The 21,255-nt window shown below is 46.7% G+C and overlaps 2 pseudogenes; one reads left to right on the top strand and one right to left on the bottom strand.

Annotated features, from left to right (window-relative positions):
- Positions 1-16,943: 16,943 nt before the first annotated feature.
- Positions 16,944-17,062, bottom strand: LOC134948366 (5S ribosomal RNA; annotated as a pseudogene).
- A 3,309-nt stretch (positions 17,063-20,371) lies between these two features.
- LOC134948679 (5S ribosomal RNA) lies at positions 20,372-20,490 on the top strand (annotated as a pseudogene).
- Positions 20,491-21,255: the final 765 nt, after the last annotated feature.

A 21,255-nucleotide genomic window follows, 5' to 3' on the forward strand; every position in this document is an offset into this window, starting at 1 on the left:
ATCCAGGTACTTGTCAAAATAAAAAAACGGATACCCGACCTCGCACTGAAAGGGGCCCCATGTTTTCACATTGGACCCCTTTCCCCGAATGCCAGAAACCCCCTCTGACTTATGTCTAAGAGGGTTCCATCAGCCAATCAGGCAACGCCACGTTGTGGCATCCTCCTGATCGGCTGTGTGCTCCTGTACTGTATGACAGGCGGCACACGGCAGTGTTACAATGTAGCGCCTATGCGCTCCATTGTAACCAATGGTGGGAACTTTGTGGTCAGCGGTGAGGTTACTTTCGGTCACTCACTGTGGTCAGCGGGTGACCGAAAGTAACCTCACCGCTGACCACAAAGTTCCCACCATTGGTTACAATGGAGCACATAAGCGCTACATTGTAACACTGCCGTGTGCCGCCTGTCATACAGTACAGGAGCACACAGCCAATCAGGAGGGTGCCACAATGTGGCGCTCCCTGATTGGCTGATGGAACCCTCTTAGACATAAGTCAGAGGGGGTTCCTGGCATTCGGGGAAAGGGGTCCCATGTGAAAACATGGGGCCCCTTTCAGTGCGAGGTCGGGTGTCCGTTTTTTTATTTTGACAAGTACCTTTTTATTTTGACAAGTACCCACTTAGACTGATGTCTAAGTGGGTTTCTTCAGCCAATCAGGGAGTGCCACGTTGTAGCACTCTCCTGATCGGCTGTGTGCTCCTGTACTGAGTGACAGGCGGCACACGGCAGTGTTACAATGTTGCGCCTATGCGCTCCATTGTAACCAATGCTGGGAACTTTCTGCCCTGCGGTTGACCTAAAGTGACGTCACCGCCTGATTGGCTGATGGAACCCTCTTAGACATAAGTCAGAGGGGGTTTCTGGCATTCGGGGAAAGGGGTCCACTGTGAAAACATGGGGCCCCTTTCAGTGCGAGGTCGGGTATCCGTTTTTTTATTTTGACAAGTACCTGGATTACAAATGGATTACAAGAAGAGCCTTTTACACTGGATTTTGTAAGTATAATTTTTTCCACAGGTACACCATGGATTCTACATGGAGAAGAGGACTGACCCTCGTGTGAACATAAGGTAAGTAAGTATGTGTATATGGAGGTGTGGATGTATGTATTAAAGTTATACTTTCAAGGTGTGTGTCTTATGTTTTTATTGGGGTATTTTTTTAGTAGTAGTACTACAGGTACCAGCGGGCCCGGTTTTCCTCCGCATGCTGGTACTTGTGGTTCTCCAAGTACCAGCTTGCGGGGGAGGCTTGCTGGGACTTGTAGTACTGCTACTAAAAACAATATTCATTTTTTTACACAACGGCTATCAGCCTCCCATCCGCAGCCCTTGGATGGGGGGGGACAGCCTCGGGCTTCACCCCTGGTCCTTGGGTGGCTGGAGGGGGGGGACCCCTTGATTGACTCCTCCAGGGTACTCCGGCCAGGGGTGACTAGTTGGTTATGTAATGCCAGGGCCGCCGGGACCTATATAAAAGTGTCCCCCGGCTGTGGCATTATGTATCTGGCTAGTGGAGCCCGGTGCTGGTTTCAGAAATACGGGGGACCCCTACGCTTTTTGTCCCCCATATTTTTGGAACCAGGACCAGGCGCAGAGCCCGGTGCTGGTTGTTTAAATATGGGGGAACCCCTATAATTTCCCCCCCCATATTTTTGCAACCAGGGCCGGCTCAAAGAGCCCGAGGCTGGTTTTGCTTAGGAGGGGGGACCCCACGCATTTTTTTTTCATAAAAATAACACTTTCCCATCCCCTTCCCACTGATAAACATGCACGGATCTCATGGATCCGTGCATGCCTATCCAAACACGGGATAAAAAAGCAGGTCTGTTTTTTTTTAGCACTTTTTCACGAATTGTATTTCAGCACGGCAGTGTTTGGCTATTGCCGGCAGTGTTTGTGATTTGCACTTTTTAGTAAATTACCGATTTCTACCAAATTGCAGGCGTATTTGACCGATGGTGTATTGATTCGTGATTTTTTCCTAGGACTTCCAATATATTACGAATGCCCTCATCACTGCCGAGAATTTTGCTTAGTAAATTACCGACATGACACTTTGAAGAAAAAACTAGAGATGAGCGGGTTCGGTTCCTCTGAATCCGAACCCGCCCGAACTTCAGGTTTTTTACACGGGTCCGAGCAGGCTCGGATCTTCCCGCCTTGCTCGGCTAACCCGAGCGCGCCCGAACGTTATCATCACGCTGTCGGATTCTCGCGAGGCTCGGATTCTATCGCGAGACTCGGATTCTATATAAGGAGCCGCGCGTCGCCGCCATTTTCACACGTGCATTGAGAGTCATAGGGAGAGGACGTGGCTGGCGTCCTCTCCGTTTAGAGAAGAGAGAGACACAGTATTTTCGGGGAGCATTATTAGGAGGAGTACTACTGTATACTACTATACTACTTGCTGAAGTGATATTTATAGATTAGATAGTGTGACTGTAAGTGTATTATCTGACTTGTGGGGGAGACACTGACAGTGGGGAGCAGTTAGAGTCTGAGAGCAGGACTCAGGAGTACATATAACGTACAGTGCACACTTTTGCTGCCAGAGTCAGTGCCACACTGCCATTGTTGTGACCACACTGACCACCAGTATAATAATATATTTTGTGATTGTCTGCTTAGGCCTCGGAGTACTAGTTGCAAGTTGCAACGTGACCTGTCCTGAAGTGACCACCAGTTTAATAATCAATCACCACCAGTTTAATATATATATATATATATATATATATAATTGTATATAATATATATATATATATATAATATTGTATACCACCTACCCGTGGTTTTTTTTTTTCATTCTTCTTTATACATACTACTATAGTAGCTTACTGTAGCAGTCTGCGGTGCTGTGCTGACCTGACAGTGTCCAGCAGGTCCGTCATCAGTCATTACATAATAAATATATATAGTACCTGTCCGGCTGCAGTACTAGTGATATTATATTGATTTCATCTCATTATCAATAATTTATCATCCAGTCTAGACTCTATATTAGCAGCAGACACAGTACGTTAGTCCACGGCTGTAGCTACCTCTGTGTCGGCACTCGGCAGTCCATCCATAATTGTATACCACCTACCCGTGGTTTTTTTTTTTCTTTCTTCTTTGTACATACTACTATAGAGTACAGTAGCTTACTGTAGCAGTCTGCGGTGCTGCTGAGCTGACAGTGTCCAGCAGGTCCGTCATCAGTCATCATTACCTAATAAATATATTATCTACCTGTCTGGCTGCAGTACTAGTGATATTATATATACATACATATATATATTGATTTCATCTCATTATCAATCATCCAGTCTATATTAGCAGCAGACACAGTACGTTAGTCCACGGCTGTAGCTACCTCTGTGTCGGCACTCGGCAGTCCATCCATAATTGTATACCACCTACCCGTGGTTTTTTTTTTTTCTTTCTTCTTTGTACATACTACTATAGTATAGTAGCTTACTGTAGCAGTCTGCGGTGCTGCTGAGCTGACAGTGTCCAGCAGGTCCGTCATCAGTCATCATTACCTAATAAATATATTATCTACCTGTCCGGCTGCAGTACTAGTGATATTATATATACATACATATATATATTGATTTCATCTCATTATCAATCATCCAGTCTATATTAGCAGCAGACACAGTACGTTAGTCCACGGCTGTAGCTACCTCTGTGTCGGCACTCGGCAGTCCATCCATAATTGTATACCACCTACCCGTGTTTTTTTTTTTTCTTTCTTCTTTGTACATACTACTATAGAGTATAGTAGCTTACTGTAGCAGTCTGCGGTGCTGCTGAGCTGACAGTGTCCAGCAGGTCCGTCATCAGTCATCATTACCTAATAAATATATTATCTACCTGTCCGGCTGCAGTACTAGTGATATTATATATACATACATATATATATTGATTTCATCTCATTATCAATCATCCAGTCTATATTAGCAGCAGACACAGTACGTTAGTCCACGGCTGTAGCTACCTCTGTGTCGGCACTCGGCAGTCCATCCATAAGTATACTAGTATCCATCCATCTCCATTGTTTACCTGAGGTGCCTTTTAGTTGTGCCTATTAAAATATGGAGAACAAAAATGTTGAGGTTCCAAAATTAGGGAAAGATCAAGATCCACTTCCACCTCGTGCTGAAGCTGCTGCCACTAGTCATGGCCGAGACGATGAAATGCCAGCAACGTCGTCTGCCAAGGCCGATGCCCAATGTCATAGTACAGAGCATGTCAAATCCAAAACACCAAATATCAGTAAAAAAAGGACTCCAAAACCTAAAATAAAATTGTCGGAGGAGAAGCGTAAACTTGCCAATATGCCATTTACCACACGGAGTGGCAAGGAACGGCTGAGGCCCTGGCCTATGTTCATGGCTAGTGGTTCAGCTTCACATGAGGATGGAAGCACTCAGCCTCTCGCTAGAAAACTGAAAAGACTCAAGCTGGCAAAAGCACCGCAAAGAACTGTGCGTTCTTCGAAATCCCAAATCCACAAGGAGAGTCCAATTGTGTCGGTTGCGATGCCTGACCTTCCCAACACTGGACGTGAAGAGCATGCGCCTTCCACCATTTGCACGCCCCCTGCAAGTGCTGGAAGGAGCACCCGCAGTCCAGTTCCTGATAGTCAGATTGAAGATGTCAGTGTTGAAGTACACCAGGATGAGGAGGATATGGGTGTTGCTGGCGCTGGGGAGGAAATTGACCAGGAGGATTCTGATGGTGAGGTGGTTTGTTTAAGTCAGGCACCCGGGGAGACACCTGTTGTCCGTGGGAGGAATATGGCTGTTGACATGCCTGGTGAAAATACCAAAAAAATCAGCTCTTCAGTGTGGAGGTATTTCAACAGAAAAGCGGACAACAGGTGTCAAGCCGTGTGTTGCCTTTGTCAAGCTGTAATAAGTAGGGGTAAGGACGTTAACCACCTCGGAACATCCTCCCATATACGTCACCTGCAGCGCATTCATAATAAGTCAGTGACAAGTTCAAAAACTTTGGGCGACAGCGGAAGCAGTCCACTGACCAGTAAATCCCTTCCTCTTGTAACCAAGCTCACGCAAACCACCCCACCAACTCCCTCAGTGTCAATTTCCTCCTTCCCCAGGAATGCCAATAGTCCTGCAGGCCATGTCACTGGCAATTCTGACGAGTCCTCTCCTGCCTGGGATTCCTCCGATGCATCCTTGCATGTAACGCCTACTGCTGCTGGCGCTGCTGTTGTTGCTGCTGGGAGTCGATGGTCATCCCAGAGGGGAAGTCGTAAGCCCACTTGTACTACTTCCAGTAAGCAATTGACTGTCCAATTGTCCTTTGCGAGGAAGATGAAATATCACAGCAGTCATCCTGCTGCAAAGCGGATAACTGAGGCCTTGACAACTATGTTGGTGTTAGACGTGCGTCCGGTATCCGCCGTTAGTTCACAGGGAACTAGACAATTTATTGAGGCAGTGTGCCCCCGTTACCAAATACCATCTAGGTTCCACTTCTCTAGGCAGGCGATACCGAGAATGTACACGGACGTCAGAAAAAGACTCACCAGTGTCCTAAAAAATGCAGTTGTACCCAATGTCCACTTAACCACGGACATGTGGACAAGTGGAGCAGGGCAGGGTCAGGACTATATGACTGTGACAGCCCACTGGGTAGATGTATGGACTCCCGCCGCAAGAACAGCAGCGGCGGCACCAGTAGCAGCATCTCGCAAACGCCAACTCTTTCCTAGGCAGGCTACGCTTTGTATCACCGCTTTCCAGAATACGCACACAGCTGAAAACCTCTTACGGCAACTGAGGAAGATCATCGCGGAATGGCTTACCCCAATTGGACTCTCCTGTGGATTTGTGGCATCGGACAACGCCAGCAATATTGTGTGTGCATTAAATATGGGCAAATTCCAGCACGTCCCATGTTTTGCACATACCTTGAATTTGGTGGTGCAGAATTTTTTAAAAAACGACAGGGGCGTGCAAGAGATGCTGTCGGTGGCCAGAAGAATTGCGGGACACTTTCGGCGTACAGGCACCACGTACAGAAGACTGGAGCACCACCAAAAACTACTGAACCTGCCCTGCCATCATCTGAAGCAAGAAGTGGTAACGAGGTGGAATTCAACCCTCTATATGCTTCAGAGGTTGGAGGAGCAGCAAAAGGCCATTCAAGCCTATACAATTGAGCACGATATAGGAGGTGGAATGCACCTGTCTCAAGCGCAGTGGAGAATGATTTCAACGTTGTGCAAGGTTCTGATGCCCTTTGAACTTGCCACACGTGAAGTCAGTTCAGACACTGCCAGCCTGAGTCAGGTCATTCCCCTCATCAGGCTTTTGCAGAAGAAGCTGGAGACATTGAAGGAGGAGCTAACACGGAGCGATTCCGCTAGGCATGTGGGACTTGTGGATGGAGCCCTTAATTCGCTTAACAAGGATTCACGGGTGGTCAATCTGTTGAAATCAGAGCACTACATTTTGGCCACCGTGCTCGATCCTAGATTTAAAGCCTACCTTGGATCTCTCTTTCCGGCAGACACAAGTCTGCTGGGGTTCAAAGACCTGCTGGTGAGAAAATTGTCAAGTCAAGCGGAACGCGACCTGTCAACATCTCCTCCTTCACATTCTCCCGCAACTGGGGGTGCGAGGAAAAGGCTCAGAATTCCGAGCCCACCCGCTGGCGGTGATGCAGGGCAGTCTGGAGCGACTGCTGATGCTGACATCTGGTCCGGACTGAAGGACCTGACAACGATTACGGACATGTCGTCTACTGTCACTGCATATGATTCTCTCACCATTGAAAGAATGGTGGAGGATTATATGAGTGACCGCATCCAAGTAGGCACGTCAGACAGTCCGTACTTATACTGGCAGGAAAAAGAGGCAATTTGGAGGCCCTTGCACAAACTGGCTTTATTCTACCTAAGTTGCCCTCCCACAAGTGTGTACTCCGAAAGAGTGTTTAGTGCCGCCGCTCACCTTGTCAGCAATCGGCGTACGAGGTTACATCCAGAAAATGTGGAGAAGATGATGTTCATTAAAATGAATTATAATCAATTCCTCCATGGAGACATTGACCAGCAGCAATTGCCTCCACAAAGTACACAGGGAGCTGAGATGGTGGATTCCAGTGGGGACGAATTGATAATCTGTGAGGAGGGGGATGTACACGGTGATATATCGGAGGATGATGATGAGGTGGACATCTTGCCTCTGTAGAGCCAGTTTGTGCAAGGAGAGATTAATTGCTTCTTTTTTGGTGGGGGTCCAAACCAACCCGTCATTTCAGTCACAGTCGTGTGGCAGACCCTGTCACTGAAATGATGGGTTGGTTAAAGTGTGCATGTCCTGTTTATACAACATAAGGGTGGGTGGGAGGGCCCAAGGACAATTCCATCTTGCACCTCTTTTTTCTTTAATTTTTCTTTGCGTCATGTGCTGTTTGGGGAGGGTTTTTTGGAAGGGCCATCCTGCGTGACACTGCAGTGACACTCCTAGATGGGCCCGGTGTTTGTGTCGGCCACTAGGGTCGCTTATCTTACTCACACAGCTACCTCATTGCGCCTCTTTTTTTCTTTGCGTCATGTGCTGTTTGGGGAGGGTTTTTTGGAAGGGCCATCCTGCGTGACACTGCAGTGCCACTCCTAGATGGGCACGGTGTTTGTGTCGGCCACTAGGGTCGCTTATCTTACTCACACAGCTACCTCATTGCGCCTCTTTTTTTCTTTGCGTCATGTGCTGTTTGGGGAGTGTTTTTTGGAAGGGCCATCCTGCGTGACACTGCAGTGCCACTCCTAGATGGGCACGGTGTTTGTGTCGGCCACTAGGGTCGCTTAGCTTAGTCATCCAGCGACCTAGGTGCAAATTTTAGGACTAAAAATAATATTGTGAGGTGTGAGGTATTCAGAATAGACTGAAAATGAGTGGAAATTATGGTTTTTGAGGTTAATAATACTTTGGGATCAAAATGACCCCCAAATTCTATGATTTAAGCTGTTTTTTAGTGTTTTTAAAAAAAAACACCCAAATCCAAAACACACCCGAATCCGACAAAAAAAATTCGGTGAGGTTTTGCCAAAACGCGGTCGAACCCAAAACACGGCCGCGGAACCGAACCCAAAACCAAAACACAAAACCCGAAAAATTTCCGGCGCTCATCTCTAGAAAAAACGGCATCTCGGTCAAAATCGGGACCTTAGTAAATATACCCCTATGTTTCTCTTTCTGTTTTTACATGTATCAAAGTGGCATCAGAATTGAAGACGTGTAAAGATATAAGTCATACTCTGTAATTCTACACTCTCTCACGTCCCATATGTTGACTTATCACCTTTTGCTTTAAACACCAGTAGGCGCTCTTTTGCACTTAATTTTTGTATATATATAAATATATATATACATGTCATATACACACACACACACGCACACACACGCACACACGCACACACGTATACACGCACACACACACACACACACACACACACACACACACACACACACACACACACACGTGCGTGCATCAAAGGAAACCTCCTTCCGAATCCTGCTTTTGCCCCTGCAGGGGGTGTTTGCTGGTGGGGGGGCCCCCTGTCTTGGGTGCCCTGGGCCCCCCAACGGCTTAATCCGGCCCTGTGCACATCGGAGTGTTTTTTTATACTTCAGATGTATCTGATCAGATTTATTTGAAGCGTTACTTGACTGGCATTTCCCTGGTCACTCCCACCCACCGCAGGATGCAGCAGCAGCAGCAGCATCAGATCAATCGCATGTAGCATGTGTGCATCAGATATATCTGATGCGATCTGGCACATAATATATCGCATCAGATATATCTGAAGTGAATGTAGTGAAAATTAAAGCCAGGTTCCGATCCAATTCCCGGGACGCTCCCGGCAGAGTTCAAGAGAAATCTGATGCGATCTGGCACATGATATATCGCATCAGATATATCTGAAGTGAATGTAGTGAAAATTAAAGCCAGGGTCCGATTCGATTCCCAGGAAGCTCCCGGGAGAGTTCAAGAGAATTCTGACGCGATCTGCAGTTCAGACAAGTCTGAGTAGTGGATGGGGGCCTTTAGACTAGCAGTAAGCAAGCTGTCTAATGATAACTACCAACTGTGGAAATTTAAAGTTGAAATGCTGTTGCCCAAAAGATGATTTGTGGGAAGTTATAATAACAGACACACCAGAGATTAATAATCAGGAATGGAACAAGAAGAACAGACAGGCATGTCAAACTATAAGTTTATTAGTTGAAGATGATTAGCTACTGTAGTTCATATAAGACAAGAGAATACTGCAAAGGGCTTGTGGGATGCACTGCAAAAACTACATTAAACAGCAAATTATTCCTGCTAAGAAAACTGTACCAGATGAGATTTAGCAAAGTAAAGGCTATGCAAGGCAACATATATGAATGGGTGGTCTTCTGTTTGCCGGCGGTCGGGCTCCCGGCGCTCAGTATACCGGCGCCGGGAGCCCGACAGCCGGCATACCGACACTTATTTTCCCTCGTGGGGGTCCACGACCCCCATAGAGGGAGAATAAAATAGTGTGGCGCGCGTAGCGCGCCACCGTGCCTGTAGCGTGGCGAGCGCAGCGAGCCCGCAAGAGGCTCATTTGCGCTCGCCAAGCTGTCGGTAAGCCGGCGGTCGGGCTCCCGGCGCCGGGATGCTGGTCGCCGGGAGCCCGACCGCCGGCCAGCCGTAGTGAACCCATATGAATTGCTGGAAATTGTAACACAGCTCAGATCTATAGGAGAAGATCTAAATTGCAACCACATAGTAGCCATACTCCTGTGCAGTCTACCTTAGGGATGGCCATCGACCATCGATGATTTTAAATCATCAATGGCCTATAGCCAATGTTGAATACTTTTACCATTGATGGTGTATAAACAGATGGTTATACACAATCGATGGTAGCTGTATGCACAATGGTTTTTACCCCATCTTTAAATTTTGGGGCTGCCTGTTGTTGCACAGGGCTGCTAGGCTGTCAGCCAGCAGCCCTGCGCAACCTCCGGCTCTTACACTATGTGTAAGAGTCGGGAATGGGATATCCCTCCTCTTTAAGAGGCTGAGCTGTCACTCACAGCTCAGCCCACCCCCGGCTCTTACACATCAGAAGAGCAACCAGTCGCGCATGCGCATAAACACCGATGGTAAAAACCACTGATGGTTATGCAAAGAATACTTAGCTGCCATCGATGGTTTGTCTCATCATTGGCATTGATGGCAACCATAAATGGCAGTAGTGCGGATGGCCATCCCTAGTCTACCTGACACATACAGTGCACTGAAAAAAAGTGTGGACATAAGACCTAAAGTAAAACTTACATTAGATTTTGTGAAAAACTGACTCATAGATGAATATCAGTCATACTTACTGACAATCGAAGCAGCAGGGAAGCGTGAGGCAGCAGTGGGGGCGCGGCAAGGATGGCGGTTGATGTATAGGGGAAGGAGAGGGGGCGTGATTATCTGCATAGCAAGGTAGGGGGTGGGGTTGGGATGACGCAAATCGCGTCATCTCACACCCCAGGCCACCCACTTTGGACAGCGGTGTGTTGGGGTTGCTAGGGGATGCGGGGGGTTCCTGCGGCTGGCGCTCGGCCGGGAGACTTGCCCACTCTTCCACCTAACAGCGAATCTCACAGTATCAGACTGTTCAACAACCTTGAGGTGTGAATGCTGTATAAAAGCAAAAGCCACAAGAATAACAATTCCAAAACAAAGTGAGAACAGACCATTGAGACCACTTGATCTCATACACAGGGATATGTGTGGCCCAATGAAAGTGCATACACCAGGCAGTAACATATATAGTGACTTTCACTGATGACTACTCCAGATACACAGTCACTTATCTGATTAACAGCAAGGATGGAGTACTGGACAAGTTACAGGATTACATAACAATGGCGCATTTTTCCTGGGGACATCTTCAGTGTGCATATGCAAATCACTCAGAAATGGCCGCGGGACTCCGGAGGGGTAAGCATAATATACAGGTTGAGGGTGTGCGGTGTTGGCCGGCACACACTGCACCCATTATAGAAACGCCTATGGGTAAAGCTACAATAACAGACACTTATTTACAGAACAGACTATTCTCCAGAACAGTGGAGAAAACTCCATATGAATTATGGCAGGGCAAGAAACTCAGTATGAAACATATTAGAGTTTTCGGATGTAAAGTATTTGTGTACAAGAAGGAATTCTTGTTGGGTACAGCGAATGTTCCACAGGCAACAGAATCTTAAATCCAAATACAGAAAAAGTGACCATAAGCAATAGTGTACCATTTGTTGAGAAACTGAGAAATGAAGTGATTATCCCAGCAGATCCGGATTAAAGGCAGTACTTAATTTCTGAATTTTCGACAGGGAGTAAAGACGGCACTTTCCGCCGATAATCTGCACTTTTTTGACAGTTCAATATTCAATTGTTCCGGTTTACCGCCCTGTCGAAAATTCCGAAATGTCGAAAAACATATGGATGAGCAGAATCTCCACTCATCCATGGTTTTCGACCCCACCACGGTCGAAAACAGGTCACATAAGAGAGGACAAAAATGAATGGTCGGAATCAGCGGGGGAAACGGACGGAAGTGGCCCGCAATATAATAGTGAAGTGTCGGATCCTCAGTGTCGGAGAGGATCCAACACTAATTGAATATACCCCAAAGAAGAAAACACTAACTCCAAAGATACAGTACCATCACGACAACCCTGAACAACAGATTGAAATCAGCTTTGAACCATATATGAAAGATACACAAGAGAGCACGAAGGATGAAGTAAGGTGCTCAACCAGAGAAAACAAAGAAGCACCTGTGTGTCTCTCATATGAAGCTAATACAATCAATATACGTGAACCCACGTCCTAGGGAGAAGTTTCTGACATACCAAAAAGGGAAACAGCAAAATGGATAGAAGCCGCAAAAGAAGAAATGAAACCCATGCATGACAACCAGACCTGGGCACTAACTAAACAGCCAGCAGGAAGAAAAACCATAGGAGGCTAATGGACATTCAAAGTCAAATAAAACATGGATGAAAAAATTGTCGATACAAGGCAGAGGCGTCACTAGGGTTGGTGTCACCCGGTATGGTAACTCATGGTGTCACCCCATAGACCTCCTTCCATATCACACCACACGGAACCCTTAGTAATGTTTTTGTACTAGTTTTACTTATAAATCACAAGGAGGGCTTTGGTGCAGCTCTGGTGAGGTCCACCATTTGAAATCTGCTGCGGACCGGCACCCAATAGGGAGCGGACACTTCTGATTGACTGCCGGTTCCAGAGCTCCAATTGGCGCTTGAACAGCGTAGAATTGGAATGGCGGCTGCAGTGGCGGGGGTCTTCAGCGCTCGAAGTGCTGGTATGCCATACCAGTGTATACTGGCCCACTTCAAGCACATATTTAATTAACTGACAGTGTATAATATTTTAGATCTGTAAATACTAACTTATTATCAAACTATCCACACTCAACTGGCAACACATTTTCACCCCACAATCCCTGTGCTTATTTCTAGGGCCATGTGTCACCCCCCAACCCGTTTTTTCTTACAGGCACTGTGTCACTTCCCCAACCTTGCACACTTTAAACCAATGTGTCACCCCAGGTTGATGCGGGGCATCAACCCTAAACGCTGTGTCATCCAACCCCCTCCTTCCAATTCATGACTGCCTGTTGTGTCCCAACAAATCTGACCTGCTTACCTGACCCGTGAACCAGGTGCAGCTGCGCCCGTTCAGTGTCTGTGGTGAGCTGGCCTTCTGTGGTCTCCCACTGGTCATTGATGCTGATAGGCATGGGTACAGGTATCCCGCCCATCCCCCTCCGCAATGTCTGGGTCAGCCTGCCTCTTTATGTTTAGCAAACAGCTCCCCTCCCAGTGCTAACCCCTGCCCTGATGCTATTGGCTCCCAAACTTCCCTCTACGCCCACACACTATCCCTCCCCCAGAACAGAGCTCACTTGTGCTTTGTCGTCTACTGCGCGGCGCCGCAGCGCCAGATCAACTGAAGTCAGGGAACGGAGAGCACCTCTCCAGCTCGCCGCTTCCCTGCTTTGTGCCGGGCCTGGTAAGCAGTACGGACGGACCCAGCCGCGGTGGAGTGTTGCAGGCGGGGATGTGTGACTTTGAATCAGCAGGGGTGCGATCGTAACTGCAGTGCCAGGGACCTGAACCAAGCACTGCAGTTACGATCTCACCCCTGCTGATTCAAAGTCACACATCCCCGCCGCGGCTGGGTCTGTCTGACAGTGACAGCGGGTAGAAGTGGGTGTGAACAGTGCCGCGGACATGTGTCTCGCCTCTCAGATTAATGGAGGGGGGTGAGATGCGAGTGTGCGGCTCTATTTGGTGTCACCCCATTGAAGGGTTACACCCGGGTGCGGGCCGCACCCCACGCACCCCTCTCATGACGCCACTGATACAAGGCCAGATTAGTAACCTAAAGGTATTCACAAAAGTATGTAGAGGACTACCATGAGACATTTGCTCCAGTAGTAAAGCACACTGCTATCAGGACTTTACTTACAGAAGCAGCTACAAAAGGTATGCAAGTAAGACACTTTAATGTAAAAACAGCGTGCTTACATAGTGAGCTAAAAGAGAACATTTTTATGGAACAGCCACCAGAATTTTAAAATCTTCAAAGTACAGCCCTAGTGTGCAAACCCCGGAAGAGAATATATGGTATGAAGCAGGCAGCAAGAGCCTGGAACACAAACATAAATGAAGCACTCATACAGAAAGACTATGGGGCTAATTCAGACCTGATCGCTAGGTTGCATTTTCGTACAGCAGGCGAACAGGTCTAAGCCGTGCATGCGTATGCACCGCAATGCGCAGGCGCATCAAATGGGTACAAAACGGATCGCCGCTCTACGATGGGTTTCTGCGAAGGATACATTTGCACAGGCGTTCGCAAGGAGATTGACAGGAAGAAGGTGTATGTGGGTGGCAACTGACCATTTTCAGGGAGTGGTTGGAAAAACACAGGCGTTCCCAAGCGTTTGCAGGGCGGGTGTCTGACATCAATTCCGGGCCTGGATAGGCTGAAGTGATCGCAGCGCCTGAGTAAGTCCTGGGCTACTCAGAAACTGCACAAGCTCTTTTTGTACCGCTCGGCTGCACATGCGATCGCACACTTGCACAGCTAAAATACACTCCCCGGTGGGCAGCGACTATGCCAACGCTGGACTACAAAAAGACCCTAGCGAGCGATCAGGTCTGAATTAGGCCCTTTGTGAGAAGCAAAGTAGATCGCTGCTAATATATGAAGAGAATAACTGATAGATGAATCTATCTACTACTAATCTATGTGGATGATCTTGCAGTATGTTTCGAGCAAGAAGGAGATGAAGTTGAATTACTGCAGAGTCTGAAAGGATTTTCAAACAAGGGGCCTCGGTAATTAAATGCACTAATTAGGTATTAAAATAGCGAAAGAATTAAGGTATTAAAGGTATTAAAATAGAAGAAAGTGGTAATTTTATCCTAAGCCGTAATCAAAAGATACAAGAAGCCATTGAGGAGTTTGGGATGCAAGATGCAAAACTGGCAAGTTATCCCACAGAAGCCAATTTCATAAAGGAAATGAAGAATGAAGGTACACTATTACCAGACAATCACCAGTACAGAAAAGCAATAGGTAAATTTAAGTATATTGCCACCATTAACAGACCTGACATTACCACAGCGGTAGGAAGTTTGAGTAGAAAAGGTCTCCAAACCAATTCAGATGGACTGGAATGCCGTTAAAAGGGTAATACGTTACTTAAAGGGAACCATCAACTCACGACTTAAACTTCCAGCAAGCAGTAAATGTGATATGACTGGATATGTGGATGTAGATTGGGCTGGAGACTCTAGTGTCAGAAAGTCTACAAGTGGTTACCTATTTCAACTTGGTGAAGGACTAATCAATTGGACAAGTAGAAAACAATCATGTGTAACACTTTCTTCCGCAGAAGCAGAATATGTTGCGGTAGCACAAGCAAATCAAGAGTTAATATGGCTGAGACAATTGTTAGCTGATTTGGAACAGCAACAAGTAGAACCTACAGAAATATCTGAGGACAACCAGAGATGTCTCGCATTGGCAGAAACAGAATGTGTGAATCCAAGAACCAAACACATCAATGTAAAGTACCACTTCTTGAGATATTTACAGGAAGAAGGTCTTCTCAGCTTGCAATATTGCCCAAAGCAGCACATGATTGCAGATATTCTTAGCAAGTCATTGGTTGGAGAAAGACATAACAGACTGTCAGTGTCCGGGGTCTCACCTTTGGAGCCGGGTCCAGTGGCCTGCCTGTCCGGGTGTTGATGGTGCTGTGGTGGCGGCCAGCCGGTCTCTGCTCACACTGAGGGGTGCAGTGGGGCTGGCGGAAGCGGCTAGCGTGGGCTCTGGAGCTCGGGGGTCAGGTACTCAGTAGGTAAAGGAGAGCCTCCTTGTGTGTCTGCAGTTTATGGAGCCGCCATGTTGGAGACCAAGGCATGCAGTACAGCCAATAGCAGCTCTCTCTCTCTGGTTCCTCAGCCAATCCCAGACTGTCTTCCCTTTTAAAATGGTTTGGTACTGGGCCTAATGCTGCTAGTGCTTTATGTTGCTCTTTCTAGTAAGTGCTCCAACTCTGTGCTCCTGCAAGTGTTCCGGTTGCTCTGTATTCTGAGTACCTGGAAGCCTACTGTCTCCTTCATCAGTGTGTTACTCTGCTCCCAGCCACACTCTGGTTTTGAGCCTGGTGCTGGCGCCGCCTCCTGGGGCTGCCTGCTCAGCGAGCGACGTTCTCGGGTATTCCGGAGCTGTTGGTGGTGCCTTTGGATTCCTCTCCAGCTACTTAGCCCTCAGTCTTCACAGTCAGAGTCTTTCAGCCGCATTTACTAAGTATCCAGTCTTCACAGTCGGAATCTTCAAACCACAATTATCAAGTATCTAGTCTTCGCAGGCAGTGTCTTTTAGCCACAAGTACCAAGTGTCCAGTCTTCACAGTCAGTGTCTTACAGCCACAGCTACCAAGTATTCAGTCTTCACAGTCAGTGTCTATCAGCCACAGTTACCAAGTACCCAGTCTCCACAGTCAGAGTCTTTCAGACACAGTTACCAAGTATCCAGTCTTTACAGTCAGTGTCTAGCAGCCACAGTTATCAAGTATCCAGTCTTACAGAGTAGACATGATTCCGCACCAGTTCTGAAGGTTCGAAAGAAATAGTAATAATAATAATAGAGTACCAGAATAACGTGTGATATGCACGAATAATTCGTATTTTGATGAATAGGTCTGGTGGTGCACCCAGAGTCAGAGGCAAACAAGGAAGAAAATGATTTACAGAAGACTCTTGTGTGGGTGCACTCTTATTTTGATTTGTTAGTATGAAAATATTAAAACATAACTTTTATTATCTCATTATTTTAAGAAAAAATCCACACTTATATAATCCACCACAATTAATTCAACTAAATATATTAGTACACATATATATGATTCAGCCCGCCAGCATCTCTGAGAGATGCCATATCTAATTGATGTGGCTGATCAAACTAGAAAAATTGGGGTGAGTATAATCCACAACCAATCATTAAAAATTAGAAAAAAAAATTAAAATTTTTTTTACTAAAAATTTGGAAATGTTCTGGTTAGTCTATACTAATAGACTTCAGGAGGGATGTAGGCACTCTGGCTCTACACCCTGATCCTATCCCACCAGCACAAGCTCAGCTTGTATTAATAGGACCTCCAAGGGTCATCAAACCGAAATGTTATCAGGAGTATAGATCCTTATTAGCATTGACCAATGTCAGATCTGTGACATGTCAAGGAAGACGGTACTTAGAATAAGTAACACAGGTCAGAGAAATAAGCAAAAGAGATGATTAAAGGAAAATGTGGTGATCCTGCTGTTGGCTTAGAGTTGAGAAGGTCACGAATTACAACACCGGGTATTCTCTGGTGGTCACCCTCACAGATACTGACCCAGCCCACCACCGTTTTGCTTCCAAGATCGGACGAGATCGGGCTCTGTCGGTGGGGTATGGTAGTAATTTCTTGGGCCTACTATAGCCGACTCACCAATGAGAGTGCACCTAAAGAAGATTGGGGAGAGAGACAGAAAAACGGGGCGGATCTGCTGTCTATGCTAGGCACAGGATAAACCTGTGGATCATGGATGAGAGTCCGCAGATATCTAGAGAAATGGAGAAATGGAGAAATTGAGAGAGAAGGGTAGAGAAAGAAAAAAGGGAAAAAGGAGAAAAAAAAACATAATTTCGGTTTGATACCAAGCTGACATCCGTCACAGGGGTATATTTACTAACATTCGTAATTCTCCCGATTTGGTGGGAGAATAATCACGAATGACATCGAAAGTGTAAAACTGCAACTTTTTGAATTTATTACGACTAATTTACTAAGCTGTCGTATTCTGCATTTTCATTTGTTCCGATGTCGATGTCATTCGTGTTTTTTTCCCGTTTTTTACGGCAGTGATTAGCAAAACACTGCCGACTTTATCACAATGAATCTCGGCCGGATCTGTGTGATCCGTGCTGGGGTTCATTTTTTTTTTAAATAAACACTGTAAAATCACAAAAAAAAATTGCGTGGGGTCCCCCCTCCTAAGCATAACCAGCCTCGGACTCTTTGAGCCGATCCTGGTTGCAGAAATATGGGGAAAAAATTGACAGGGGTTCCCCCATATTTAAGCAACCAGCATCGGGCTCTGCGCCTGGTCCTGGTTCCAAAAATACGGGGGACAAAAAGAGTAGGGGTTCCCCGTATTTTTAAAACCAGCACCGGGCTCCACTAGCTGGACAGATAATGCCACAGCCGGGGGTCACTTTTATATAGTGCCCTGCGGCCGTGGCATCAAATATCCAACTAGTCACCCCTGGCAGGGGTACCCTGGGGGAGTGGGGACCCCTTCAATCAAGGGGTCCCGTCCCCCAGCCACCCAAGGGCCAGGGGTGAAGCCCGAGGCTGTCCCCCCCCATCCAATGGGCTGCGGATGGGGGGCTGATAGCCTTTGTTGAAAATGTAAAGATATTGTTTTTAGTAGCAGTACTACAAGTCCCAGCAAGCCTCCCCCGCATGCTGGTACTTGGAGAACCACAAGTACCAGCATGCGGCGGAAAAACGGGCCCGCTGCTACCTGTAGTACTAATACTAAAAAAATACCTAAAAAAAGACAAGACACACACACCTTGAAAGTAAAGATTTATTACATACATCCACACAAACATACATACATACTTACCTTATGTTCACACGCAGGTCGGTCCTCTTCTCCAGTAGAATCCATGGGGTACCTGTTGAATAAATTATACTCACCAGATCCAGGGTACCAGGCTCCTTGGCGAATCCATTTGTAATCCACGTACTTGATTAAAATAAAAAAAACGGAGACCCGAGCCACGCACTGAAAGGGGACCCATGTTTTCACATGGGTCCCCTTTCCCCGAATGCCAGAAACCCACTCTGACTTCTGTCTAAGTGGGTTTCTTCAGCCAATCAGGGAGCGCCACGTTGTGGCACCCTCCTGATCGGCTGTGTGCTCCTGTACTGATTGACAGGCAGCACGCGGCAGTGTTACGATGTAGCGCCTATGCGCTCCATTGTAACCAATGGTGGGAACTTTCTGCTCAGCGGTTGACCGAAAGTGACCTCACCGCTGAGCAGAAAGTTCCCACCATTGGTTACAATGGAGCGCATAGGCGCTACATTGTAACACTGCCGCGTGCTGCCTGTCAATCAGTACAGGAGCACACAGCCGATCAGGAGGGTGCCACAACGTGGCGCTCCCTGATTGGCTGAAGAAACCCACTTAGACAGAAGTCAGAGTGGGTTTCTGGCATTCGGGGAAAGGGGACCCATGTGAAAATATGGGTCCCCTTTCAGTGCGTGGCTCGGGTCTCCGTTTTTGTATTTTAATCAAGTACGTGGATTACAAATGAATTCGCCAAGGAGCCTGGTACCCTGGATCTGGTGAGTATAATTTATTCAACAGGTACCCCATGGATTCTACTGGAGAAGAGGACCGACCTACGTGTGAACATAAGGTAAGTATGTATGTATGTTTGTGTGGATGTATGTAATAAATCTTTACTTTCAAGGTGTGTGTGTCTTGTCTTTTTTTAGGTATTTTTTTAGTATTAGTACTACAAGTACCTGCGGGCCCGTTTTTCCGCTGCATGCTGGTACTTGTGGTTCTCCAAGTACCAGCATGCGGGGAGGCTTGCTGGGACTTGTAGTACTGCTACTAAAAACAATATCTTTACATTTTCAACAAAGGCTATCAGCCCCCCATCCGCAGCCCATTGGATGGGGGGGGACAGCCTCGGGCTTCACCCCTGGCCCTTGGGTGGCTGGAGGGGGGGACCCCTTGATTGAAGGGGTCCCCACTCCCCCAGGGTACCCCGGACAGGGGTGACTAGTTGGATATTTGATGCCACGGCCGCAGGGCACTATATAAAAGTGACCCCCGGCTGTGGCATTATCTGTCCAGCTAGTGGAGCCCGGTGCTGGTTTTAAAAATACGGGGGACCCCTACTCTTTTTGTCCCCCGTATTTTTGGAACCAGGACCAGGCGCAGAGCCCGATGCTGGTTGCTTAAATATGGGGGAACCCCTGTCAATTTTTTCCCCATATTTCTGCAACCAGGATCGGCTCAAAGAGCCCGAGGCTGGTTATGCTTAGGAGGGGGGACCCCACGCAATTTTTTTTTGGAAAATAACCACTTTCCCACCCCTTCCCACTGATATACATGCACGGATCTCATGGATCCGTGCATGCCTATCCAATCACGGATCAAAAAAGCAGGTCTGTTTTTTTTAGCACTTTTTTACGAGTTGTAATTTTTCACGGCAGTGTTTTAGTTTTTTTTGCTTTGCACTTCTTAGTAAATGACCGAGATTCATACTTAAACAGCCGCGTTTTGACCGATGGTGTATTCATTTGTAATTTTTTTCTTGGACTTCCCAAAAAATATGAATGCCCTCATCACTGCCGTGATTTGAGTTTAGTAAATTACCGAGATGACACTTTGAAGAAAAAACGGCATCTCGGTCAAAATCGGGACCTTAGTAAATATACCCCACAGTCTCTATTCAGTTCTCTTTCTTCTCTCCCCCTTTTTTTTTCTTTTTTTTTTCTCCTTTTTCCCTTTTTTCTTTCTCTACCCTTCTCTCTCAATTTCTCCATTTCTCCATTTCTCTATATATCTGCGGACTCTCATCCATGATCCACAGGTTTATGCTGTGCCTAACATAGACAGCAGATCCGCCCCGTTTTTCTGTCTCTCTCCCCAATCTTATTTAGGTGCACTCTCATTGGTGAGTCGGCTATAGTAGGCCCAAGAAATTACTACCATACCCCACCGACAGAGCCCGATCTCGTCCGATCTTGGAAGCAAAACGGTGGTGGGCTGGGTCAGTATCTGTGAGGGTGACCCCCAGAGAATACCCGGTGTTGTAATTCGTGACCTTCTCGACTCTAAGCCAACAGCAGGATCACCACATTTTCCTTTAATCATCTCTTTTGCTTATTTCTCTGACCTGTGTTACTTATTCTAAGAACCGTCTTCCTTGACATGTCACAGATCTGACATTGGTCAATGCTAATAAGGATCTATACTCCTGATAACATTTCGGTTCAATGACCCTTGGAGGTCCTATTAATACAAGCTGAGCTTGTGCTGGTGGGATAGGATCAGGGTGTAGAGCCAGAGTGTCTACATCCCTCCTGAAGTCTATTAGTATAGACTAACCAGAACATTTCCAAATTTTTAGTAAAACATTTTTTACATTTTTTTTTCTAATTTTTAATGATTGGTTGTGGATTATACTCACCCCAATTTTTCTAGGGGGTCATTCCGAGTTGTTCGCTCGCAAGCAGATTTTAGCAGATTTGCTCATGCTAAGCCGTCGCCTACTGGGAGTGAATCTTAGCATCTTAAAATTGCGAACGATGTATTCGCAATATTGCGATTACACACCTCGTAGCAGTTTCTGAGTAGCTCCAGACTTACTCGGCATCTGCGATCATTTCACTGCTTGTCGTTCCTGGTTTGACGTCACAAACACACCCAGCGTTCGCCCAGACACTCCCCCGTTTCTCCGGCCACTCCTGCGTTTTTTCCGGAAACTGTAGCGTTTTTCCCCACACGCCCATAAAACGGCCTGTTTCCGCCCAGTAACACCCATTTCCTGTCAATCACATTACGATCGCCAGAACGATGAAAAA

This window comes from Pseudophryne corroboree, chromosome 1, assembly GCF_028390025.1.
Source record: "Pseudophryne corroboree isolate aPseCor3 chromosome 1, aPseCor3.hap2, whole genome shotgun sequence".
Lineage (NCBI taxonomy): Eukaryota > Metazoa > Chordata > Amphibia > Anura > Myobatrachidae > Pseudophryne > Pseudophryne corroboree.